At 47.0% G+C, this 26123-nt stretch overlaps 13 non-coding genes across 13 annotated transcripts; all 13 read left to right on the top strand.

Moving 5' to 3' along the window:
* Positions 1-76: 76 nt before the first annotated feature.
* Positions 77-148, top strand: Trnat-agu (transfer RNA threonine (anticodon AGU)). Its single transcript has one exon. It is a non-coding gene; the product is annotated as a tRNA-Thr (tRNA).
* A 1465-nt stretch (positions 149-1613) lies between these two features.
* On the top strand, positions 1614-1685 carry Trnat-agu (transfer RNA threonine (anticodon AGU)). Its single transcript has one exon. It is a non-coding gene; the product is annotated as a tRNA-Thr (tRNA).
* Positions 1686-8434: 6749 nt separating this feature from the next.
* Trnat-agu (transfer RNA threonine (anticodon AGU)) lies at positions 8435-8506 on the top strand. Its single transcript has one exon. It is a non-coding gene; the product is annotated as a tRNA-Thr (tRNA).
* A 1462-nt stretch (positions 8507-9968) lies between these two features.
* On the top strand, positions 9969-10040 carry Trnat-agu (transfer RNA threonine (anticodon AGU)). Its single transcript has one exon. It is a non-coding gene; the product is annotated as a tRNA-Thr (tRNA).
* Positions 10041-11488: 1448 nt separating this feature from the next.
* Trnat-agu (transfer RNA threonine (anticodon AGU)) lies at positions 11489-11562 on the top strand. The gene has a single exon. It is a non-coding gene; the product is annotated as a tRNA-Thr (tRNA).
* A 1474-nt stretch (positions 11563-13036) lies between these two features.
* Trnat-agu (transfer RNA threonine (anticodon AGU)) lies at positions 13037-13108 on the top strand. The gene has a single exon. It is a non-coding gene; the product is annotated as a tRNA-Thr (tRNA).
* A 2429-nt stretch (positions 13109-15537) lies between these two features.
* Trnat-agu (transfer RNA threonine (anticodon AGU)) lies at positions 15538-15609 on the top strand. The gene has a single exon. It is a non-coding gene; the product is annotated as a tRNA-Thr (tRNA).
* Positions 15610-17077: 1468 nt separating this feature from the next.
* On the top strand, positions 17078-17149 carry Trnat-agu (transfer RNA threonine (anticodon AGU)). The gene has a single exon. It is a non-coding gene; the product is annotated as a tRNA-Thr (tRNA).
* Positions 17150-18602: 1453 nt separating this feature from the next.
* Trnat-agu (transfer RNA threonine (anticodon AGU)) lies at positions 18603-18674 on the top strand. Its single transcript has one exon. It is a non-coding gene; the product is annotated as a tRNA-Thr (tRNA).
* A 1459-nt stretch (positions 18675-20133) lies between these two features.
* Positions 20134-20205, top strand: Trnat-agu (transfer RNA threonine (anticodon AGU)). The gene has a single exon. It is a non-coding gene; the product is annotated as a tRNA-Thr (tRNA).
* A 1468-nt stretch (positions 20206-21673) lies between these two features.
* Positions 21674-21745, top strand: Trnat-agu (transfer RNA threonine (anticodon AGU)). Its single transcript has one exon. It is a non-coding gene; the product is annotated as a tRNA-Thr (tRNA).
* A 1495-nt stretch (positions 21746-23240) lies between these two features.
* Positions 23241-23312, top strand: Trnat-agu (transfer RNA threonine (anticodon AGU)). The gene has a single exon. It is a non-coding gene; the product is annotated as a tRNA-Thr (tRNA).
* Positions 23313-24783: 1471 nt separating this feature from the next.
* Positions 24784-24855, top strand: Trnat-agu (transfer RNA threonine (anticodon AGU)). Its single transcript has one exon. It is a non-coding gene; the product is annotated as a tRNA-Thr (tRNA).
* Positions 24856-26123: the final 1268 nt, after the last annotated feature.

Consider the following 26123-nt stretch of genomic DNA (forward strand, 5'->3'; position numbering starts at 1 on the left):
ATGAAGTGTTGTCAGCTGAAGTCTGATGATCCAGACGACCGTAAGGATGAAGTACGCAAAAGTACCGCTAGGCCGCGCCTCTTTAGCTCAGTGGCAGAGCACTGGTCTAGTAAACCAGGGGTCGTGAGTTCGATCCTCACAGGAGGCAGACGAATTTTGGATATCAGTTGCGCGTCGTGGCCTTATAGCAAACAGTATCTGGGATGACTAACAATTAGCGAGAGGCGTTTTATTAAGAATTACTCTCAGATGTGATTAAGGCGAATGGCGCAGATAAAGCATTTGCCAAAGCGGTACAGCATAAGGTGGGATGGGACAGTCTGAAATATATTTTATAGATGTATTTCTCACATATCTCAGAGCCTTCCGCGGTTGTCGTCGTCGTCGTCGTCGTCGTCGTCGTCGTCGTCGTCGTCGCCGCCGCCGCCACTTCTGCAGAAGTAGCAAATGGACATCGTAGCAAATGCGGCGAGGGACGCCCTGCCTTACATTTCCGAGTGCACAAAGTGTGTGGTTTAGTTTCCCAGTCTATATTTGGTAGGTCTCGTAGCAGGTTGAATGTATCAAATGGGTGGGAAAGAGCAAGGGGCAGCGTCTGTGTAGAACGAAAACACAACTCCTCAGTGGTGTGAGCGTTTTGAGATGAGTCGTATATAAGTTCCACTTGTTTGTCAGTGACCGTGTGGCCTAATGGATAAGGCGTCGGACTTCGTATCCGAAGATTGCGTGTTTGATTCCTCTCTCGGTCGTGTTTTTCCAGATATGAAAAAGAAACATACCGTTTTAGTGCAGCACTTGAGCAGTACGAAACCGTGTGAACGTTGCTGATGACCATTTTCTGCTTGGAGATGCTCTTGAGCTTGAAACACGCACAACAAGACCGGTGTTAACTAGCGAATTGGTTTGCATATTGCCGTCGCCGCGTGTTTTTGACTGGCACTTGCACATCTAAAATAACGTCGGAAAGTAACTCGTTCGGCTTATGAGTCACATCAAGTATGTGTGTTAATTTTGACGAAACTAGCTCTGCAGGTTGTCATGCAATTCTGTTACCTCTCAGAAATGATTATGAAATAAAAGTGAACTACGTGACGAGTGTGACGTTAGGAAAACATTAGGCAACATGGGGAGGTTCTGTATGGGACCAATCAACCCAAACGAGTACTGTGTGACGTGCTAACCGGCATATACTCACCGAGGCAGCGCGGCTAGCTCAGTCGGTAGAACATAAGGCTCTTAATCCCAGGGTCGTGGGTTCGAGCCCCACGTGGGGAGGAACGGAATTTTGTTCCTCTGCAGATGTAACTTACCGTTTTTCTGATTAACGTGATGTAATGGAAATAGCAACTTTAAACTTTGCCTACGTCTCCGTCAGTCACTACGAAACTGTATTTGAAGGTGAAGGGGATTTTGTAGACATGTGTGAAAGACATGTTCTGAAATGCAAGTGGTGTTATTTGGAGAGCACTTCCTTTACGTGTCAGATGTGTAGGCAAGCAGTAATGGGTCGCCATAGCTGCAAATATTAGACGGTAATATGAAGTGTTGTCAGCTGAAGTCTGATGATCCAGACGACCGTAAGGATGAAGTACGCAAAAGTACCGCTAGGCCGCGCCTCTTTAGCTCAGTGGCAGAGCACTGGTCTAGTAAACCAGGGGTCGTGAGTTCGATCCTCACAGGAGGCAGACGAATTTTGGATATCAGTTGCGCGTCGTGGCCTTATAGCAAACAGTATCTGGGATGACTAACAATTAGCGAGAGGCGTTTTATTAAGAATTACTCTCAGATGTGATTAAGGCGAATGGCGCAGATAAAGCATTTGCCAAAGCGGTACAGCATAAAGTGGGATGGGACAGTCTGAAATATTTTTTATAGATGTATTTCTCACATATCTGAGAGCCTTCCGCGGTTGTCGTCGTCGTCGTCGTCGTCGTCGCCACTTCTGCAGAAGTAGCAAATGGACATCGTAGCAAATGCGACGAGGGACGCCCTGCCTTACATTTCCGAATGCACAAAGTGTGTGGTTTAGTTTCCCAGTCTATGTTTGGTAGGTCTCGTAGCAGGTTGAATGTATCAAATGGGTGGGAAAGAGCAAGGGGCAGCGTCTGTGTAGAACGAAAACACAACTCCTCAGTGGTGTGAGCGTTTTGAGATGAGTCGTATATAAGTTCCACTTGTTTGTCAGTGACCGTGTGGCCTAATGGATAAGGCGTCGGACTTCGTATCCGAAGATTGCGTGTTTGATTCCTCTCTCGGTCGTGTTTTTCCAGATCTGAAAAAGAAACATACCGTTTTAGTGTAGCACTTGAGCAGTACGAAACCGTGTGAATGTTGCTGTTGACCATTTTCTGCTTGGAGATGCTCTTCAGCTTAAAACACGCACAACAAGACCGGTGTTAACTAGCGAATTGGTTTGCATATTGCCGTCGCCGCGTGTTTTTGACTGGCACTTGCACATCTAAAATAACGTCGGAAAGTAACTCGTTCGGCTTATGAGTCACATCAAGTATGTGTGTTAATTTTGACGAAACTAGCTCTGCAGGTTGTCATGCAATTCTGTTACCTCTCAGAAATGATTATGAAATAAAAGTGAACTACGTGACGAGTGTGACGTTAGGAAAACATTAGGCAACATGGGGAGGTTCTGTATGGGACCAATCAACCCAAACGAGTACTGTGTGACGTGCTAACCGGCATATACTCACCGAGGCAGCGCGGCTAGCTCAGTCAGTCGAGGCGCGGCCGTCGTGCAGGTCGGACGTGCCTGGAGCGTTGTTTACGTGCTCAGCTGCGGCCTGCGGTGCGGCACGTGGTGAGTCGAGGGCCGTTGCTGCGCGCAAACATCTTGTTTGTAACGAATAGAACCTAACATGGATCACCCAGAGCGGAAAGATACTTTGAAGTTTATGTTTGATGGAAGTTTTTCTCGACCGAAATATTACGAAGTCGAACGATTTCTCGATGAAGACGTAAAATTGCCTCCCACCGATATCATTGGTATCCATTTGTCTATTGTCAGTAGCACAGTTTATATCAAATTGCGTGACCCAGAATTGTGCGACAAAATCATCGATTCATGTGGCGGTACCTATAAATTTCGACACAGTGACGGGAATGTTGGTGAGGTGACTGTTGTCCACGCTGGTCTTGATATTCGTACCGTCAGGATTTTCGAGTTGCCTTTTGAAATCTCGCCTGAACAAATTAATGCTTCTATTAAGTCCTACGGCAAAATTATCAGTAACATTGCCGAAAAGTGGGCCCCGTTCCATAAGTACCCTGTTTTGAACGGTGTGCGGCAAATTAAGATCGAATTGCAACGGCATATTCCGTCCTACCTAACGATTTGTGGATATAGGGCGATAATCATATATGAGGGACAGCCTCGTACATGTTCAGGCTGTAATTCCACGGGACACGTCCGGGCACAGTGCATCCAACGACGTGTAACGCAGCTGCCTGCGGGTGAACTGGGCCCTCCCCCGCAACCGACAATATTACCGACTACTCATGTAGCGGCGGTCCGTGCAAATACACCCACTGCGTCGGCTGCGGAAGTCGGACTTAGTGTGGCCGATGTTACGAATGACGGAGATGTACCTATGGAAATCTCTACCGCTCAGGAAGCTTTGCCGGTCGCTGGCTTACCTGCCGCGGTGCCCCGTGACGCCTCACGTGAGGAAGCCAGGGTTGACGTTGTGGAGGCGGCCACTACCGCCACTGACAGCCAGCAAGAGACAGAGACTCTTCCTCTTCCTTTAAAGAATGCGGAAGCCTCTGTCAGTGGGTCCTCCCCGAAAAAGCACAAGAAACGTCGGATCGCTCGTCCGGCGGCAGCTCAATCGGCACCTCCCTTGCGTGAAAAGGCCAAACACGCGGGCCGCATGATCTGCGATGACACTTCGGGGACCGAAGATTGTCTTCCGTCGTTGGCCTCACCCATGAATATTGACGATGATGTATCCAACCTTGACACGGGGTGGGCACATATTAGTGCACCACCGCGGATGGCCCAAGTTGCAGATGTGCAGGGTGACGGCCCGCAATGTGGTTCCGGAACTGCTGCAGCAGGCGCGACGACGGCTGTGTCTGTCGATAATTGGGCGGATGATATTGAAGATATGACTGGCAATCCCGAGCGTGAAGAACCGATGGCAACTGGTGATACGCTGCTTACGTCTCGGCGCAATGCAGCATCCACGGACGGCGACGTCTAGACTTATACGACCTCCGAAGCGGACGACTGTTGAAGGGATAAAAATCGTACCTGTTTTCATCTGCAGATGACCACTCATCCCACACCGCTCCGTTCACGACAATCCTATAAGATTTCTACCATAAATGTTAACCGCATTGTCTCTCAAGCAAAAATCCACAGCCTTCGACATTATTTACGGGCCGCTGATATAGATATTCTGTTCGTACAGGAAGCACTGACTCCACTCCTAGCCGACGTCCCCGGTTATGACGCCATTGTCAATATAGGGACGGAGGCAGGTACGATCATTCTGTATCGGGAAGGCATTGAATGTTCTTGTTTGTCCATGTTACCTACCGGACGAGGCATTGCCGCACAGTTCCATGATGTACTCCTTCTTAATGTGTACGCCCCTTCCGGTTCCAACGCGCGAGCGGCGAGGAGGGAGTTTTACACGGGAGAGATAGCGAATCTAATCACCGACTTGCGTCTGCGTATTATTATGGGTGGTGACTTTAACTGCGTATTGCGCCGCACCGATCAAACGCCGAACTTTAACTTTAGCCAGGAACTGCTAACACTGGTTACAGAATTGCAGTCAGTCGACACGTGGGCGACCTTACACCCAGATGAAGTTGCCTTTACTCACTTTACGCAGACATCTTCCAGCAGGTTAGATCGCATATATGTGCAACGCGGTCTTTTAGCCGACGTGGGAACTTGCGAATATTGGCCCGTTAATTTCAGTGACCATATCGCTTACCACATCGTCTTTAATCACTCACCGCAGAAAGTTTATAGAGGCTTCGGACGATGGCAACTCAACTGTCGCCTCTTACAAGACGCCACTTTAGAGCGTGAGATCCGGTCAGTTTGGCACTCCGTAACATCAAGCAGGCCCACGTATTCCACGTGGATTGATTGGTGGACGCTTCATGCAAAGGGGAAACTCATTACTTGCATCAAGCACCACGCCCGGATTCGTGCTCGCGGTGAGAAGGAAATCACTGAATTCTATTTCTGTGCCCTGCGAGAATTGTACCGGGATTATCATCAGGTGCCTAATAACATCACGCACGTACGCAGACTCCAAACCAAGATTACATCCTTGACGGCCTGCACCGCCGTCGGTCACCAGATTCGAGCACGTGACTCCACAAACTTGCCGCAACAGCAGACGTCAGTCCATCATATCGTCCAACAGTTACGTGCAGCGCGTAGGAAACTTATTCATAAGTTGCAGGATGCAGACGGTGCTTGTTATACCCTACAGCGAGACATCAAAAACCATGTTACCAACCACTTTGCTGCACTTTACACCTGTGCTGGTGTACCACATGAGAAAGTGCGAGAATGGTATCATTCTGGACCCCCGCCGTACCGCATTACCGACGACCTCAATCGGGACCTGCTTGCTCCCTTTACCAAAGAAGAACTGAAGGATGCCCTGCTTGCTGCGCCACGAAATAAATCTCCGGGCACGGACGGGCTCTCTGTCGAGTTTTACGTCAAATACTGGCCTATATTAGGGGACGAACTCACAGAGATGTACAATGAAGTACTACGTGGGATTGCTCTACCCCCAGCCTTCACAGAGGGGTTAACTGTTTTAATACCTAAGACGCCGACGCCGACCACCACCAAAGATCTGCGGCCCATTACTCTGCTCAATGCCGACTTTAAGCTTCTGACGCGCGCCCTCAATGCCCGATTACGGCAGCTGTTACCCTATCTTCTGGGACCATACCAAATGAGTGCGATCCGTGGTCGGTCGCTGTCCACCATTTTGGCGCTATATCGGGATCTCGTCTCCCTCACCTGGGCCACCCGCACTCCTATGGCCATAGCATTTCTTGACTTCGATAAGGCTTACGATCGAGCTGACTATCACTATCTCAGCGGCGTGATGGAATCAATGGGCTTCAGTCTTAATTTTATCCACCTCATCAACAACTGTATCAGTGGTACCCGTACACGCTTCCTGATCAATAATACATTGACGGAGTACGTCCAGCTCTCACGGGATATCAAGCAAGTCTGTCCACTTTCAACGACGCTCTATGCGATCCTCATGGAACCCTTGTTGCGCCATCTACATCATAGCCTCCCTGGATTCCAGTTTTATGGTATCAAGTCTGTGGTCCAAGCTTACGCAGACGATGTCAGCGTGCTTCTTAACGACGTTCGCGATGTCACCGCAGCGAAACGCATTCTTGAGGAATTCCAAAGAGATAGTGGTGCCATGTTAAACGTCAATAAATCCGCCGCCTTAACGCTTGGTCAAGAACGACCTATCACAGGCGACGCTTGGCTGCCCTGTGTACAGACTAGAAAACACCTTGGTCTCTACGTTACGGCCCGGCCTCTGGACATGTCTCACAAAAATTGGATAACCAAAATTCAGGCGATAAAAGCACTCCTGCGCGACCAGAACATGCGACACCTCGATCGTCTGCAGCGAGCCTTTTTCGTCAACTCTGATGCCCTCTCTAAATTACAATTTGTTGCCGCCGTCCTACCTATGCCACCCACAGTAGCAAGATCACTCCTAGCGGCGGCCGCCTGGTACGTCTGGAAGCTCAATATTTTTAAGGTTTCCTTCACCACGACAGCACTGCCATGCGATATGGGAGGCCTTGGCTTGAAAAACCCCGGCATTCATGCCCTAGCCCTGTATCTGAAACGCTCATGGCAGATACTCACCGCCAGCGAGGACACCGTCACGAAGCGGCTCTATCAACTGTCCCGCCCCCGCAATATATCTCCGCCTGTGGACATTGGCCACGTCGGCCCGCACTTTCAGCATATAGCACTGTATTACCTTGAAAGTAGCTATCTCGACGACGAGCTTTTCAAGAAGCCGACGGTAAAACTGTACCGCCACTTACTTCGGCCGTCACTGCCTGGCCCCTTGGAAAAGAAGTATCCGGCTTGCAATTGGTCCCTCGTTTGGGCTAACATCCATAATCCAACGCTTCCGACAGATGTCCGCTCCAAATGGTATGACGTGGTCGCTGACACTATTCCGACGAAAGAAAAGCGGCACAGGATTAATCTTGCACCCAGTCCCTACTGCGACTTGTGCCACATGGTTGAGACTATTGCACATCTGTTTGTCTGCAAGGATCAAGTGCACATCTGGAATTGGACGCGCAAAAAACTCGCTGTGCTCAACCGGACTGCGCCTCATGCGATTCAGATCCACGACATTCTGCGCCCGGACTACCGACTCTTCCCTGCAGCCAAACATAACAGCTACCTATGGCTTATGGGACATTTTATCCACTATATTCTGTCCGGCAGCGCGCCTAATGTCTTAGATTTTCAAGTATATCTCTCACACCAACACTGGCGCACAACCAACCAATATGGGCACCGGTATCAGTCAACATTTCAAAATTTTCCTCACATCGTCCTTGAGATGAAGTAGGACGTGGATAACATGAATATCTGTTATAACAATTCGTTTTTCCTGTACTATAGTCAAGGTTATACTCACTGCAAAGACTTCCATTTGTCTCATTGTGATTCTGAATAAAGCAACGTATGAGATCAAGAATATGTCCTTCCCAGGATCAGTTATTTCTACGACATATTAAATTTGGTGTATTTTGAATGAAACAAAAGCGCAAAACAGACAGCAGAAACGAGCAAAGAAGATGGATAGAAAACAAACGAATATACAAATTACAACGAACAAAAAAAAAAAACTAAAAAAAAAAACAAAAAAAAAAAAAAACAAATGGATAAGGCGTCGGACTTTAATAAAAAAAAAAAAACAAAAAAAAAGTTGGTAGAGCGTCACACTCTTAATCCAAGGGTTAATTAGAAGAAAAAAAGTCGGTAGAACATAAGGCTCTTAATCCCAGGGTCGTGGGTTCGAGCCCCACGTGGGGAGGAACGGAATTTTGTTCCTCTGCAGATGTAACTTACCGTTTTTCTGATTAACGTGATGTAATGGAAATAGCAACTTTAAACTTTGCCTACGTCTCCGTCAGTCGCTACGAAACTGTATTTGAAGGTGAAGGTGATTTTGTAGACATGTGTGAAAGACATGTTCTGAAATGCAAGTGGTGTTATTTGGAGAGCACTTCCTTTACGTGTCAGATGTGTAGGCAAGCAGTAATGGGTCGCCATAGCTGCAAATATTAGACGGTAATATGAAGTGTTGTCAGCTGAAGTCTGATGATCCAGACGACCGTAAGTATGAAGTACGCAAAAGTACCGCTAGGCCGCGCCTCTTTAGCTCAGTGGCAGAGCACTGGTCTAGTAAACCAGGGGTCGTGAGTTCGATCCTCACAGGAGGCAGACGAATTTTGGATATCAGTTGCGCGTCGTGGCCTTATAGCAAACAGTATCTGGGATGACTAACAATTAGCGAGAGGCGTTTTATTAAGAATTACTCTCAGATGTGATTAAGGCGAATGGCGCAGATAAAGCATTTGCCAAAGCGGTACAGCATAAGGTGGGATGGGACAGTCTGAAATATATTTTATAGATGTATTTCTCACATATCTCAGAGCCTTCCGCGGTTGTCGTCGTCGTCGTCGTCGTCGTGGTCGTCGTCGTCGCCGCCGCCGCCGCCACTTCTGCAGAAGTAGCAAATGGACATCGTAGCAAATGCGGCGAGGGACGCCCTGCCTTACATTTCCGAATGCACAAAGTGTGTGGTTTAGTTTCCCAGTCTATATTTGGTAGGTCTCGTAGCAGGTTGAATGTATCAAATGGGTGGGAAAGAGCAAGGGGCAGCGTCTGTGTAGAACGAAAACACAACTCCTCAGTGGTGTGAGCGTTTTGAGATGAGTCGTATATAAGTTCCACTTGTTTGTCAGTGACCGTGTGGCCTAATGGATAAGGCGTCGGACTTCGTATCCGAAGATTGCGTGTTTGATTCCTCTCTCGGTCGTGTTTTTCCAGATATGAAAAAGAAACATACCGTTTTAGTGCAGCACTTGAGCAGTACGAAACCGTGTGAACGTTGCTGTTGACCATTTTCTGCTTGGAGATGCTCTTGAGCTTGAAACACGCACAACAAGACCGGTGTTAACTAGCGAATTGGTTTGCATATTGCCGTCGCCGCGTGTTTTTGACTGGCACTTGCACATCTAAAATAACGTCGGAAAGTAACTCGTTCGGCTTATGAGTCACATCAAGTATGTGTGTTAATTTTGACGAAACTAGCTCTGCAGGTTGTCATGCAATTCTGTTACCTCTCAGAAATGATTATGAAATAAAAGTGAACTACGTGACGAGTGTGACGTTAGGAAAACATTAGGCAACATGGGGAGGTTCTGTATGGGACCAATCAACCCAAACGAGTACTGTGTGACGTGCTAACCGGCATATACTCACCGAGGCAGCGCGGCTAGCTCAGTCGGTAGAACATAAGGCTCTTAATCCGAGGGTCGTGGGTTCGAGCCCCACGTGGGGAGGAACGGAATTTTGTTCCTCTGCAGATGTAACTTACCGTTTTTCTGATTAACGTGATGTAATGGAAATAGCAACTTTAAACTTTGCCTACGTCTCCGTCAGTCGCTACGAAACTGTATTTGAAGGTGAAGGTGATTTTGTAGACATGTGTGAAAGACATGGTCTGAAATGCAAGTGGTGTTATTTGGAGAGCACTTCCTTTACGTGTCAGATGTGTAGGCAAGCAGTAATGGGTCGCCATAGCTGCAAATATTAGACGGTAATATGAAGTGTTGTCAGCTGAAGTCTGATGATCCAGACGACCGTAAGGATGAAGTACGCAAAAGTACCGCTAGGCCGCGCCTCTTTAGCTCAGTGGCAGAGCACTGGTCTAGTAAACCAGGGGTCGTGAGTTCGATCCTCACAGGAGGCAGACGAATTTTGGATATCAGTTGCGCGTCGTGGCCTTATAGCAAACAGTATCTGGGATGACTAACAATTAGCGAGAGGCGTTTTATTAAGAATTACTCTCAGATGTGATTAAGGCGAATGGCGCAGATAAAGCATTTGCCAAAGCGGTACAGCATAAGGTGGGATGGGGCAGTCTGAAATATATTTTATAGATGTATTTCTCACATATCTCAGAGCCTTCCGCGGTTGTCGTCGTCGTCGTCGTCGTCATCGTCGTCGCCGCCGCCACTTCTGCAGAAGTAGCAAATGGACATCGTAGCAAATGCGGCGAGGGACGCCCTGCCTTACATTTCCGAATGCACAAAGTGTGTGGTTTAGTTTCCCAGTCTATATTTGGTAGGTCTCGTAGCAGGTTGAATGTATCAAATGGGTGGGAAAGAGCAAGGGGCAGCGTCTGTGTAGAACGAAAACACAACTCCTCAGTGGTGTGAGCGTTTTGAGATGAGTCGTATATAAGTTCCACTTGTTTGTCAGTGACCGTGTGGCCTAATGGATAAGGCGTCGGACTTCGTATCCGAAGATTGCGTGTTTGATTCCTCTCTCGGTCGTGTTTTTCCAGATATGAAAAAGAAACATACCGTTTTAGTGCAGCACTTGAGCAGTACGAAACCGTGTGAACGTTGCTGTTGACCATTTTCTGCTTGGAGATGCTCTTGAGCTTGAAACACGCACAACAAGACCGGTGTTAACTAGCGAATTGGTTTGCATATTGCCGTCGCCGCGTGTTTTTGACTGGCACTTGCACATCTAAAATAACGTCGGAAAGTAACTCGTTCGCCTTATGAGTCACATCAAGTATGTGTGTTAATTTTGACGAAACTAGCTCTGCAGGTTGTCATGCAATTCTGTTACCTCTCAGAAATGATTATGAAATAAAAGTGAACTACGTGACGAGTGTGACGTTAGGAAAACATTAGGCAACATGGGGAGGTTCTGTATGGGACCAATCAACCCAAACGAGTACTGTGTGACGTGCTAACCGGCATATACTCACCGAGGCAGCGCGGCTAGCTCAGTCGGTAGAACATAAGGCTCTTAATCCCAGGGTCGTGGGTTCGAGCCCCACGTGGGGAGGAACGGAATTTTGTTCCTCTGCAGATGTAACTTACCGTTTTTCTGATTAACGTGATGTAATGGAAATAGCAACTTTAAACTTTGCCTACGTCTCCGTCAGTCGCTACGAAACTGTATTTGAAGGTGAAGGTGATTTTGTAGACATGTGTGAAAGACATGTTCTGAAATGCAAGTGGTGTTATTTGGAGAGCACTTCCTTTACGTGTCAGATGTGTAGGCAAGCAGTAATGGGTCGCCATAGCTGCAAATATTAGACGGTAATATGAAGTGTTGTCAGCTGAAGTCTGATGATCCAGACGACCGTAAGGATGAAGTACGCAAAAGTACCGCTAGGCCGCCCCTCTTTAGCTCAGTGGCAGAGCACTGGTCTAGTAAACCAGGGGTCGTGAGTTCGATCCTCACAGGAGGCAGACGAATTTTGGATATCAGTTGCGCGTCGTGGCCTTATAGCAAACAGTATCTGGGATGACTAACAATTAGCGAGAGGCGTTTTATTAAGAATTACTCTCAGATGTGATTAAGGCGAATGGCGCAGATAAAGCATTTGCCAAAGCGGTACAGCATAAGGTGGGATGGGACAGTCTGAAATATATTTTATAGATGTATTTCTCACATATCTCAGAGCCTTCCGCGGTTGTCGTCGTCGTCGTCGTCGTCGTCGTCGTCGTCGTCGTCGTCGTCGTCGTCGTCGCCGCCGCCACTTCTGCAGAAGTAGCAAATGGACATCGTAGCAAATGCGGCGAGGGACGCCCTGCCTTACATTTCCGAATGCACAAAGTGTGTGGTTTAGTTTCCCAGTCTATATTTGGTAGGTCTCGTAGCAGGTTGAATGTATCAAATGGGTGGGAAAGAGCAAGGGGCAGCGTCTGTGTAGAACGAAAACACAACTCCTCAGTGGTGTGAGCGTTTTGAGATGAGTCGTATATAAGTTCCACTTGTTTGTCAGTGACCGTGTGGCCTAATGGATAAGGCGTCGGACTTCGTATCCGAAGATTGCGTGTTTGATTCCTCTCTCGGTCGTGTTTTTCCAGATATGAAAAAGAAACATACCGTTTTAGTGCAGCACTTGAGCAGTACGAAACCGTGTGAACGTTGCTGTTGACCATTTTCTGCTTGGAGATGCTCTTCAGCTTAAAACACGCACAACAAGACCGGTGTTAACTAGCGAATTGGTTTGCATATTGCCGTCGCCGCGTGTTTTTGACTGGCACTTGCACATCTAAAATAACGTCGGAAAGTAACTCGTTCGGCTTATGAGTCACATCAAGTATGTGTGTTAATTTTGACGAAACTAGCTCTGCAGGTTGTCATGCAATTCTGTTACCTCTCAGAAATGATTATGAAATAAAAGTGAACTACGTGACGAGTGTGACGTTAGGAAAACATTAGGCAACATGGGGAGGTTCTGTATGGGACCAATCAACCCAAACGAGTACTGTGTGACGTGCTAACCGGCATATACACACCGAGGCAGCGCGGCTAGCTCAGTCGGTAGAACATAAGGCTATTAATCCCAGGGTCGTGGGTTCGAGCCCCACGTGGGGAGGAACGGAATTTTGTTCCTCTGCAGATGTAACTTACCGTTTTTCTGATTAACGTGATGTAATGGAAATAGCAACTTTAAACTTTGCCTACGTCTCCGTCAGTCGCTACGAAACTGTATTTGAAGGTGAAGGTGATTTTGTAGACATGTGTGAAAGACATGTTCTGAAATGCAAGTGGTGTTATTTGGAGAGCACTTCCTTTACGTGTCAGATGTGTAGGCAAGCAGTAATGGGTCGCCATAGCTGCAAATATTAGACGGTAATATGAAGTGTTGTCAGCTGAAGTCTGATGATCCAGACGACCGTAAGAATGAAGTACGCAAAAGTACCGCTAGGCCGCGCCTCTTTAGCTCAGTGGCAGAGCACTGGTCTAGTAAACCAGGGGTCGTGAGTTCGATCCTCACAGGAGGCAGACGAATTTTGGATATCAGTTGCGCGTCGTGGCCTTATAGCAAACAGTATCTGGGATGACTAACAATTAGCGAGAGGCGTTTTATTAAGAATTACTCTCAGATGTGATTAAGGCGAATGGCGCAGATAAAGCATTTGCCAAAGCGGTACAGCATAAGGTGGGATGGGACAGTCTGAAATATATTTTATAGATGTATTTCTCACATATCTCAGAGCCTTCCGCGGTTGTCGTCGTCGTCGTCGTCGTCGCCGCCGCCGCCACTTCTGCAGAAGTAGCAAATGGACATCGTAGCAAATGCGGCGAGGGACGCCCTGCCTTACATTTCCGAATGCACAAAGTGTGTGGTTTAGTTTCCCAGTCTATATTTGGTAGGTCTCGTAGCAGGTTGAATGTATCAAATGGGTGGGAAAGAGCAAGGGGCAGCGTCTGTGTAGAACGAAAACACAACTCCTCAGTGGTGTGAGCGTTTTGAGATGAGTCGTATATAAGTTCCACTTGTTTGTCAGTGACCGTGTGGCCTAATGGATAAGGCGTCGGACTTCGTATCCGAAGATTGCGTGTTTGATTCCTCTCTCGGTCGTATTTTTCCAGATATGAAAAAGAAACATACCGTTTTAGTGCAGCACTTGAGCAGTACGAAACCGTGTGAACGTTGCTGTTGACCATTTTCTGCTTGGAGATGCTCTTGAGCTTGAAACACGCACAACAAGACCGGTGTTAACTAGCGAATTGGTTTGCATATTGCCGTCGCCGCGTGTTTTTGACTGGCACTTGCACATCTAAAATAACGTCGGAAAGTAACTCGTTCGGCTTATGAGTCACATCAAGTATGTGTGTTAATTTTGACGAAACTAGCTCTGCAGGTTGTCATGCAATTCTGTTACCTCTCAGAAATGATTATGAAATAAAAGTGAACTACGTGACGAGTGTGACGTTAGGAAAACATTAGGCAACATGGGGAGGTTCTGTATGGGACCAATCAACCCAAACGAGTACTGTGTGACGTGCTAACCGTGGCCTTATAGCAAACAGTATCTGGGATGACTAACAATTAGCGAGAGGCGTTTTATTAAGAATTACTCTCAGATGTGATTAAGGCGAATGGCGCAGATAAAGCATTTGCCAAAGCGGTACAGCATAAGGTGGGATGGGACAGTCTGAAATATATTTTATAGATGTATTTCTCACATATCTCAGAGCCTTCCGCGGTTGTCGTCGTCGTCGTCGTCGTCGCCGCCGCCGCCACTTCTGCAGAAGTAGCAAATGGACATCGTAGCAAATGCGGCGAGGGACGCCCTGCCTTACATTTCCGAATGCACAAAGTGTGTGGTTTAGTTTCCCAGTCTATATTTGGTAGGTCTCGTAGCAGGTTGAATGTATCAAATGGGTGGGAAAGAGCAAGGGGCAGCGTCTGTGTAGAACGAAAACACAACTCCTCAGTGGTGTGAGCGTTTTGAGATGAGTCGTATATAAGTTCCACTTGTTTGTCAGTGACCGTGTGGCCTAATGGATAAGGCGTCGGACTTCGTATCCGAAGATTGCGTGTTTGATTCCTCTCTCGGTCGTATTTTTCCAGATATGAAAAAGAAACATACCGTTTTAGTGCAGCACTTGAGCAGTACGAAACCGTGTGAACGTTGCTGTTGACCATTTTCTGCTTGGAGATGCTCTTGAGCTTGAAACACGCACAACAAGACAGGTGTTAACTAGCGAATTGGTTTGCATATTGCCGTCGCCGCGTGTTTTTGACTGGCACTTGCACATCTAAAATAACGTCGGAAAGTAACTCGTTCGGCTTATGAGTCACATCAAGTATGTGTGTTAATTTTGACGAAACTAGCTCTGCAGGTTGTCATGCAATTCTGTTACCTCTCAGAAATGATTATGAAATAAAAGTGAACTACGTGACGAGTGTGACGTTAGGAAAACATTAGGCAACATGGGGAGGTTCTGTATGGGACCAATCAACCCAAACGAGTACTGTGTGACGTGCTAACCGGCATATACTCACCGAGGCAGCGCGGCTAGCTCAGTCGGTAGAACATAAGGCTCTTAATCCCAGGGTCGTGGGTTCGAGCCCCACGTGGGGAGGAACGGAATTTTGTTCCTCTGCAGATGTAACTTACCGTTTTTCTGATTAACGTGATGTAATGGAAATAGCAACTTTAAACTTTGCCTACGTCTCCGTCAGTCGCTACGAAACTGTATTTGAAGGTGAAGGTGATTTTGTAGACATGTGTGAAAGACATGTTCTGAAATGCAAGTGGTGTTATTTGGAGAGCACTTCCTTTACGTGTCAGATGTGTAGGCAAGCAGTAATGGGTCGCCATAGCTGCAAATATTAGACGGTAATATGAAGTGTTGTCAGCTGAAGTCTGATGATCCAGACGACCGTAAGAATGAAGTACGCAAAAGTACCGCTAGGCCGCGCCTCTTTAGCTCAGTGGCAGAGCACTGGTCTAGTAAACCAGGGGTCGTGAGTTCGATCCTCACAGGAGGCAGACGAATTTTGGATATCAGTTGCGCGTCGTGGCCTTATAGCAAACAGTATCTGGGATGACTAACAATTAGCGAGAGGCGTTTTATTAAGAATTACTCTCAGATGTGATTAAGGCGAATGGCGCAGATAAAGCATTTGCCAAAGCGGTACAGCATAAGGTGGGATGGGACAGTCTGAAATATATTTTATAGATGTATTTCTCACATATCTCAGAGCCTTCCGCGGTTGTCGTCGTCGTCGTCGTCGTCGTCGTCGTCGTCGTCGTCGTCGTCGTCGCCGCCGCCACTTCTGCAGAAGTAGCAAATGGACATCGTAGCAAATGCGGCGAGGGACGCCCTGCCTTACATTTCCGAATGCACAAAGTGTGTGGTTTAGTTTCCCAGTCTATATTTGGTAGGTCTCGTAGCAGGTTGAATGTATCAAATGGGTGGGAAAGAGCAAGGGGCAGCGTCTGTGTAGAACGAAAACACAACTCCTCAGTGGTGTGAGCGTTTTGAGATGAGTCGTATATAAGTTCCACTTGTTTGTCAGTGACCGTGTGGCCTAATGGATAAGGCGTCGGACTTCGTATCCGAAGATTGCGTGTTTGATTCCTCTCTCGGTCGTGTTTTTCCAGATATGAAAAAGAAACATACCGTTTTAGTGCAGCACTTGAGCAGTACGAAACCGTGTGAACGTTGCTGTTGACCATTTTCTGCTTGGAGATGCTCTTCAGCTTAAAACACGCACAACAAGACCGGTGTTAACTAGCGAATTGGTTTGCATATTGCCGTCGCCGCGTGTTTTTGACTGGCACTTGCACATCTAAAATAACGTCGGAAAGTAACTCGTTCGGCTTATGAGTCACATCAAGTATGTGTGTTAATTTTGACGAAACTAGCTCTGCAGGTTGTCATGCAATTCTGTTACCTCTCAGAAATGATTATGAAATAAAAGTGAACTACGTGACGAGTGTGACGTTAGGAAAACATTAGGCAACATGGGGAGGTTCTGTATGGGACCAATCAACCCAAACGAGTACTGTGTGACGTGCTAACCGGCATATACACACCGAGGCAGCGCGGCTAGCTCAGTCGGTAGAACATAAGGCTCTTAATCCCAGGGTCGTGGGTTCGAGCCCCACGTGGGGAGGAACGGAATTTTGTTCCTCTGCAGATGTAACTTACCGTTTTTCTGATTAACGTGATGTAATGGAAATAGCAACTTTAAACTTTGCCTACGTCTCCGTCAGTCGCTACGAAACTGTATTTGAAGGTGAAGGTGATTTTGTAGACATGTGTGAAAGACATGTTCTGAAATGCAAGTGGTGTTATTTGGAGAGCACTTCCTTTACGTGTCAGATGTGTAGGCAAGCAGTAATGGGTCGCCATAGCTGCAAATATTAGACGGTAATATGAAGTGTTGTCAGCTGAAGTCTGATGATCCAGACGACCGTAAGAATGAAGTACGCAAAAGTACCGCTAGGCCGCGCCTCTTTAGCTCAGTGGCAGAGCACTGGTCTAGTAAACCAGGGGTCGTGAGTTCGATCCTCACAGGAGGCAGACGAATTTTGGATATCAGTTGCGCGTCGTGGCCTTATAGCAAACAGTATCTGGGATGACTAACAATTAGCGAGAGGCGTTTTATTAAGAATTACTCTCAGATGTGATTAAGGCGAATGGCGCAGATAAAGCATTTGCCAAAGCGGTACAGCATAAGGTGGGATGGGACAGTCTGAAATATATTTTATAGATGTATTTCTCACATATCTCAGAGCCTTCCGCGGTTGTCGTCGTCGTCGTCGTCGTCGCCGCCGCCGCCGCCGCCGCCACTTCTGCAGAAGTAGCAAATGGACATCGTAGCAAATGCGGCGAGGGACGCCCTGCCTTACATTTCCGAATGCACAAAGTGTGTGGTTTAGTTTCCCAGTCTATATTTGGTAGGTCTCGTAGCAGGTTGAATGTATCAAATGGGTGGGAAAGAGCAAGGGGCAGCGTCTGTGTAGAACGAAAACACAACTCCTCAGTGGTGTGAGCGTTTTGAGATGAGTCGTATATAAGTTCCACTTGTTGGTCAGTGACCGTGTGGCCTAATGGATAAGGCGTCGGACTTCGTATCCGAAGATTGCGTGTTTGATTCCTCTCTCGGTCGTATTTTTCCAGATATGAAAAAGAAACATACCGTTTTAGTGCAGCACTTGAGCAGTACGAAACCGTGTGAACGTTGCTGTTGACCATTTTCTGCTTGGAGATGCTCTTGAGCTTGAAACACGCACAACAAGACCGGTGTTAACTAGCGAATTGGTTTGCATATTGCCGTCGCCGCGTGTTTTTGACTGGCACTTGCACATCTAAAATAACGTCGGAAAGTAACTCGTTCGGCTTATGAGTCACATCAAGTATGTGTGTTAATTTTGACGAAACTAGCTCTGCAGGTTGTCATGCAATTCTGTTACCTCTCAGAAATGATTATGAAATAAAAGTGAACTACGTGACGAGTGTGACGTTAGGAAAACATTAGGCAACATGGGGAGGTTCTGTATGGGACCAATCAACCCAAACGAGTACTGTGTGACGTGCTAACCGGCATATACTCACCGAGGCAGCGCGGCTAGCTCAGTCGGTAGAACATAAGGCTCTTAATCCCAGGGTCGTGGGTTCGAGCCCCACGTGGGGAGGAACGGAATTTTGTTCCTCTGCAGATGTAACTTACCGTTTTTCTGATTAACGTGATGTAATGGAAATAGCAACTTTAAACTTTGCCTACGTCTCCGTCAGTCGCTACGAAACTGTATTTGAAGGTGAAGGTGATTTTGTAGACATGTGTGAAAGACATGTTCTGAAATGCAAGTGGTGTTATTTGGAGAGCACTTCCTTTACGTGTCAGATGTGTAGGCAAGCAGTAATGGGTCGCCATAGCTGCAAATATTAGACGGTAATATGAAGTGTTGTCAGCTGAAGTCTGATGATCCAGACGACCGTAAGAATGAAGTACGCAAAAGTACCGCTAGGCCGCGCCTCTTTAGCTCAGTGGCAGAGCACTGGTCTAGTAAACCAGGGGTCGTGAGTTCGATCCTCACAGGAGGCAGACGAATTTTGGATATCAGTTGCGCGTCGTGGCCTTATAGCAAACAGTATCTGGGATGACTAACAATTAGCGAGAGGCGTTTTATTAAGAATTACTCTCAGATGTGATTAAGGCGAATGGCGCAGATAAAGCATTTGCCAAAGCGGTACAGCATAAGGTGGGATGGGACAGTCTGAAATATATTTTATAGATGTATTTCTCACATATCTCAGAGCCTTCCGCGGTTGTCGTCGTCGTCGTCGTCGTCGTCGTCGTCGTCGTCGTCGCCGCCGCCACTTCTGCAGAAGTAGCAAATGGACATCGTAGCAAATGCGGCGAGGGACGCCCTGCCTTACATTTCCGAATGCACAAAGTGTGTGGTTTAGTTTCCCAGTCTATATTTGGTAGGTCTCGTAGCAGGTTGAATGTATCAAATGGGTGGGAAAGAGCAAGGGGCAGCGTCTGTGTAGAACGAAAACACAACTCCTCAGTGGTGTGAGCGTTTTGAGATGAGTCGTATATAAGTTCCACTTGTTTGTCAGTGACCGTGTGGCCTAATGGATAAGGCGTCGGACTTCGTATCCGAAGATTGCGTGTTTGATTCCTCTCTCGGTCGTATTTTTCCAGATATGAAAAAGAAACATACCGTTTTAGTGCAGCACTTGAGCAGTACGAAACCGTGTGAACGTTGCTGTTGACCATTTTCTGCTTGGAGATGCTCTTGAGCTTGAAACACGCACAACAAGACCGGTGTTAACTAGCGAATTGGTTTGCATATTGCCGTCGCCGCGTGTTTTTGACTGGCACTTGCACATCTAAAATAACGTCGGAAAGTAACTCGTTCGGCTTATGAGTCACATCAAGTATGTGTGTTAATTTTGACGAAACTAGCTCTGCAGGTTGTCATGCAATTCTGTTACCTCTCAGAAATGATTATGAAATAAAAGTGAACTACGTGACGAGTGTGACGTTAGGAAAACATTAGGCAACATGGGGAGGTTCTGTATGGGACCAATCAACCCAAACGAGTACTGTGTGACGTGCTAACCGGCATATACTCACCGAGGCAGCGCGGCTAGCTCAGTCGGTAGAACATAAGGCTCTTAATCCCAGGGTCGTGGGTTCGAGCCCCACGTGGGGAGGAACGGAATTTTGTTCCTCTGCAGATGTAACTTACCGTTTTTCTGATTAACGTGATGTAATGGAAATAGCAACTTTAAACTTTGCCTACGTCTCCGTCAGTCGCTACGAAACTGTATTTGAAGGTGAAGGTGATTTTGTAGACATGTGTGAAAGACATGGTCTGAAATGCAAGTGGTGTTATTTGGAGAGCACTTCCTTTACGTGTCAGATGTGTAGGCAAGCAGTAATGGGTCGCCATTACTGCAAATATTAGACGGTAATATGAAGTGTTGTCAGCTGAAGTCTGATGATCCAGACGACCGTAAGGATGAAGTACGCAAAAGTACCGCTAGGCCGCGCCTCTTTAGCTCAGTGGCAGAGCACTGGTCTAGTAAACCAGGGGTCGTGAGTTCGATCCTCACAGGAGGCAGACGAATTTTGGATATCAGTTGCGCGTCGTGGCCTTATAGCAAACAGTATCTGGGATGACTAACAATTAGCGAGAGGCGTTTTATTAAGAATTACTCTCAGATGTGATTAAGGCGAATGGCGCAGATAAAGCATTTGCCAAAGCGGTACAGCATAAGGTGGGATGGGACAGTCTGAAATATATTTTATAGATGTATTTCTCACATATCTCAGAGCCTTCCGCGGTTGTCGTCGTCGTCGTCGTCGTCGTCGTCGTCGTCGTCGTCGTCGTCGTCGCCGCCGCCACTTCTGCAGAAGTAGCAAATGGACATCGTAGCAAATGCGGCGAGGGACGCCCTGCCTTACATTTCAGAATGCACAAAGTGTGTGGTTTAGTTTCCCAGTCTATATTTGGTAGGTCTCGTAGCAGGTTGAATGTATCAAATGGGTGGGAAAGAGCAAGGGGCAGCGTCTGTGTAGAACGAAAACACAACTCCTCAGTGGTGTGAGCGTTTTGAGATGAGTCGTATATAAGTTCCACTTGTTTGTCAGTGACCGTGTGGCCTAATGGATAAGGCGTCGGACTTCGTATCCGAAGATTGCGTGTTTGATTCCTCTCTCGGTCGTGTTTTTCCAGATATGAAAAAGAAACATACCGTTTTAGTGCAGCACTTGAGCAGTACGAAACCGTGTGAACGTTGCTGTTGACCATTTTCTGCTTGGAGATGCTCTTGAGCTTGAAACACGCACAACAAGACCGGTGTTAACTAGCGAATTGGTTTGCATATTGCCGTCGCCGCGTGTTTTTGACTGGCACTTGCACATCTAAAATAACGTCGGAAAGTAACTCGTTCGGCTTATTAGTCACATCAAGTATGTGTGTTAATTTTTACGAAACTAGCTCTGCAGGTTGTCATGCAATTCTGTTACCTCTCAGAAATGATTATGAAATAAAAGTGAACTACGTGACGAGTGTGACGTTAGGAAAACATTAGGCAACATGGGGAGGTTCTGTATGGGACCAATCAACCCAAACGAGTACTGTGTGACGTGCTAACCGGCATATACTCACCGAGGCAGCGCGGCTAGCTCAGTCGGTAGAACATAAGGCTCTTAATCCCAGGGTCGTGGGTTCGAGCCCCACGTGGGGAGGAACGGAATTTTGTTCCTCTGCAGATGTAACTTACCGTTTTTCTGATTAACGTGATGTAATGGAAATAGCAACTTTAAACTTTGCCTACGTCTCCGTCAGTCGCTACGAAACTGTATTTGAAGGTGAAGGTGATTTTGTAGACATGTGTGAAAGACATGTTCTGAAATGCAAGTGGTGTTATTTGGAGAGCACTTCCTTTAGGTGTCAGATGTGTAGGCAAGCAGTAATGGGTCGCCATAGCTGCAAATATTAGACGGTAATATGAAGTGTTGTCAGCTGAAGTCTGATGATCCAGACGACCGTAAGGATGAAGTACGCAAAAGTACCGCTAGGCCGCGCCTCTTTAGCTCAGTGGCAGAGCACTGGTCTAGTAAACCAGGGGTCGTGAGTTCGATCCTCACAGGAGGCAGACGAATTTTGGATATCAGTTGCGCGTCGTGGCCTTATAGCAAACAGTATCTGGGATGACTAACAATTAGCGAGAGGCGTTTTATTAAGAATTACTCTCAGATGTGATTAAGGCGAATGGCGCAGATAAAGCATTTGCCAAAGCGGTACAGCATAAGGTGGGATGGGACAGTCTGAAATATATTTTATAGATGTATTTCTCACATATCTCAGAGCCTTCCACGGTTGTCGTCGTCGTCGTCGTCGTCGTCGTCGTCGTCGTCGTCGTCGTCGTCGTCGTCGTCGTCGTCGCCGCCGCCGCCGCCGCCGCCACTTCTGCAGAAGTAGCAAATGGACATCGTAGCAAATGCGGCGAGGGACGCCCTGCCTTACATTTCCGAATGCACAAAGTGTGTGGTTTAGTTTCCCAGTCTATATTTGGTAGGTCTCGTAGCAGGTTGAATGTATCAAATGGGTGGGAAAGAGCAAGGGGCAGCGTCTGTGTAGAACGAAAACACAACTCCTCAGTGGTGTGAGCGTTTTGAGATGAGTCGTATATAAGTTCCACTTGTTTGTCAGTGACCGTGTGGCCTAATGGATAAGGCGTCGGACTTCGTATCCGAAGATTGCGTGTTTGATTCCTCTCTCGGTCGTGTTTTTCCAGATATGAAAAAGAAACATACCGTTTTAGTGCAGCACTTGAGCAGTACGAAACCGTGTGAACGTTGCTGTTGACCATTTTCTGCTTGGAGATGCTCTTGAGCTTGAAACACGCACAACAAGACCGGTGTTAACTAGCGAATTGGTTTGCATATTGCCGTCGCCGCGTGTTTTTGACTGGCACTTGCACATCTAAAATAACGTCGGAAAGTAACTCGTTCGGCTTATGAGTCACATCAAGTATGTGTGTTAATTTTGACGAAACTAGCTCTGCAGGTTGTCATGCAATTCTGTTACCTCTCAGAAATGATTATGAAATAAAAGTGAACTACGTGACGAGTGTGACGTTAGGAAAACATTAGGCAACATGGGGAGGTTCTGTATGGGACCAATCAACCCAAACGAGTACTGTGTGACGTGCTAACCGGCATATACTCACCGAGGCAGCGCGGCTAGCTCAGTCGGTAGAACATAAGGCTCTTAATCCCAGGGTCGTGGGTTCGAGCCCCACGTGGGGAGGAACGGAATTTTGTTCCTCTGCAGATGTAACTTACCGTTTTTCTGATTAACGTGATGTAATGGAAATAGCAACTTTAAACTTTGCCTACGTCTCCGTCAGTCGCTACGAAACTGTATTTGAAGGTGAAGGTGATTTTGTAGACATGTGTGAAAGACATGTTCTGAAATGCAATTGGTGTTATTTGGAGAGCACTTCCTTTAGGTGTCAGATGTGTAGGCAAGCAGTAATGGGTCGCCATAGCTGCAAATATTAGACGGTAATATGAAGTGTTGTCAGCTGAAGTCTGATGATCCAGACGACCGTAAGGATGAAGTACGCAAAAGTACCGCTAGGCCGCGCCTCTTTAGCTCAGTGGCAGAGCGCTGGTCTAGTAAACCAGGGGTCGTGAGTTCGATCCTCACAGGAGGCAGACGAATTTTGGATATCAGTTGCGCGTCGTGGCCTTATAGCAAACAGTATCTGGGATGACTAACAATTAGCGAGAGGCGTTTTATTAAGAATTACTCTCAGATGTGATTAAGGCGAATGGCGCAGATAAAGCATTTGCCAAAGCGGTACAGCATAAGGTGGGATGGGACAGTCTGAAATATATTTTATAGATGTATTTCTCACATATCTCAGAGCCTTCCGCGGTTGTCGTCGTCGTCGTCGTCGTCGTCGTCGTCGTCGTCGTCGTCGTCGTCGCCGCCGCCGCCACTTCTGCAGAAGTAGCAAATGGACATCGTAGCAAATGCGGCGAGGGACGCCCTGCCTTACATTTCCGAATGCACAAAGTGTGTGGTTTAGTTTCCCAGTCTATATTTGGTAGGTCTCGTAGCAGGTTGAATGTATCAAATGGGTGGGAAAGAGCAAGGGGCAGCGTCTGTGTAGAACGAAAACACAACTCCTCAGTGGTGTGAGCGTTTTGAGATGAGTCGTATATAAGTTCCACTTGTTTGTCAGTGACCGTGTGGCCTAATGGATAAGGCGTCGGACTTCGTATCCGAAGATTGCGTGTTTGATTCCTCTCTCGGTCGTGTTTTTCCAGATATGAAAAAGAAACATACCGTTTTAGTGCAGCACTTGAGCAGTACGAAACCGTGTGAACGTTGCTGTTGACCATTTTCTGCTTGGAGATGCTCTTGAGCTTGAAACACGCACAACAAGACCGGTGTTAACTAGCGAATTGGTTTGCATATTGCCGTCGCCGCGTGTTTTTGACTGGCACTTGCACATCTAAAATAACGTCGGAAAGTAACTCGTTCGGCTTATGAGTCACATCAAGTATGTGTGTTAATTTTGACGAAACTAGCTCTGCAGGTTGTCATGCAATTCTGTTACCTCTCAGAAATGATTATGAAATAAAAGTGAACTACGTGACGAGTGTGACGTTAGGAAAACATTAGGCAACATGGGGAGGTTCTGTATGGGACCAATCAACCCAAACGAGTACTGTGTGACGTGCTAACCGGCATATACTCACCGAGGCAGCGCGGCTAGCTCAGTCGGTAGAACATAAGGCTCTTAATCCCAGGGTCGTGGGTTGGAGCCCCACGTGGGGAGGAACGGAATTTTGTTCCTCTGCAGATGTAACTTACCGTTTTTCTGATTAACGTGATGTAATGGAAATAGCAACTTTAAACTTTGCCTACGTCTCCGTCAGTCGCTACGAAACTGTATTTGAAGGTGAAGGCGATTTTGTAGACATGTGTGAAAGACATGTTCTGAAATGCAAGTGGTGTTATTTGGAGAGCACTTCCTTTACGTGTCAGATGTGTAGGCAAGCAGTAATGGGTCGCCATAGCTGCAAATATTAGACGGTAATATGAAGTGTTGTCAGCTGAAGTCTGATGATCCAGACGACCGTAAGGATGAAGTACGCAAAAGTACCGCTAGGCCGCGCCTCTTTAGCTCAGTGGCAGAGCACTGTTCTAGTAAACCAGGGGTCGTGAGTTCGATCCTCACAGGAGGCAGACGAATTTTGGATATCAGTTGCGCGTCGTGGCCTTATAGCAAACAGTATCTGGGATGACTAACAATTAGCGAGAGGCGTTTTATTAAGAATTACTCTCAGATGTGATTAAGGCGAATGGCGCAGATAAAGCATTTGCCAAAGCGGTACAGCATAAGGTGGGATGGGACAGTCTGAAATATATTTTATAGATGTATTTCTCACATATCTCAGAGCCTTCCGCGGTTGTCGTCGTCGTCGTCGTCGTCGTCGTCGTCGTCGCCGCCGCCGCCACTTCTGCAGAAGTAGCAAATGGACATCGTAGCAAATGCGGCGAGGGACGCCCTGCCTTACATTTCCGAATGCACAAAGTGTGTGGTTTAGTTTCCCAGTCTATATTTGGTAGGTCTCGTAGCAGGTTGAATGTATCAAATGGGTGGGAAAGAGCAAGGGGCAGCGTCTGTGTAGAACGAAAACACAACTCCTCAGTGGTGTGAGCGTTTTGAGATGAGTCGTATATAAGTTCCACTTGTTTGTCAGTGACCGTGTGGCCTAATGGATAAGGCGTCGGACTTCGTATCCGAAGATTGCGTGTTTGATTCCTCTCTCGGTCGTGTTTTTCCAGATATGAAAAAGAAACATATCGTTTTAGTGCAGCACTTGAGTAGTACGAAACCGTGTGAACGTTGCTGTTGACAATTTTCTGCTTGGAGATGCTCTTCAGCTTAAAACACGCACAACAAGACCGGTGTTAACTAGCGAATTGGTTTGCATATTGCCCTCGCCGCGTGTTTTTGACTGGCACTTGCACATCTAAAATAACGTCGGAAAGTAACTCGTTCGGCTTATGAGTCACATCAAGTATGTGTGTTAATTTTGACGAAACTAGCTCTGCAGGTTGTCATGCAATTCTGTTACCTCTCAGAAATGATTATGAAATAAAAGTGAACTACGTGACGAGTGTGACGTTAGGAAAACATTAGGCAACATGGGGAGGTTCTGTATGGGACCAATCAACCCAAACGAGTACTGTGTGACGTGCTAACCGGCATATACTCACCGAGGCAGCGCGGCTAGCTCAGTCGGTAGAACATAAGGCTCTTAATCCCAGGGTCGTGGGTTCGAGCCCCACGTGGGGAGGAACGGAATTTTGTTCCTCTGCAGATGTAACTTACCGTTTTTCTGATTAACGTGATGTAATGGAAATAGCAACTTTAAACTTTGCCTACGTCTCCGTCAGTCGCTACGAAACTGTATTTGAAGGTGAAGGTGATTTTGTAGACATGTGTG

This window comes from Schistocerca gregaria, chromosome 4, assembly GCF_023897955.1.
Source record: "Schistocerca gregaria isolate iqSchGreg1 chromosome 4, iqSchGreg1.2, whole genome shotgun sequence".
Taxonomy (NCBI): domain Eukaryota; kingdom Metazoa; phylum Arthropoda; class Insecta; order Orthoptera; family Acrididae; genus Schistocerca; species Schistocerca gregaria.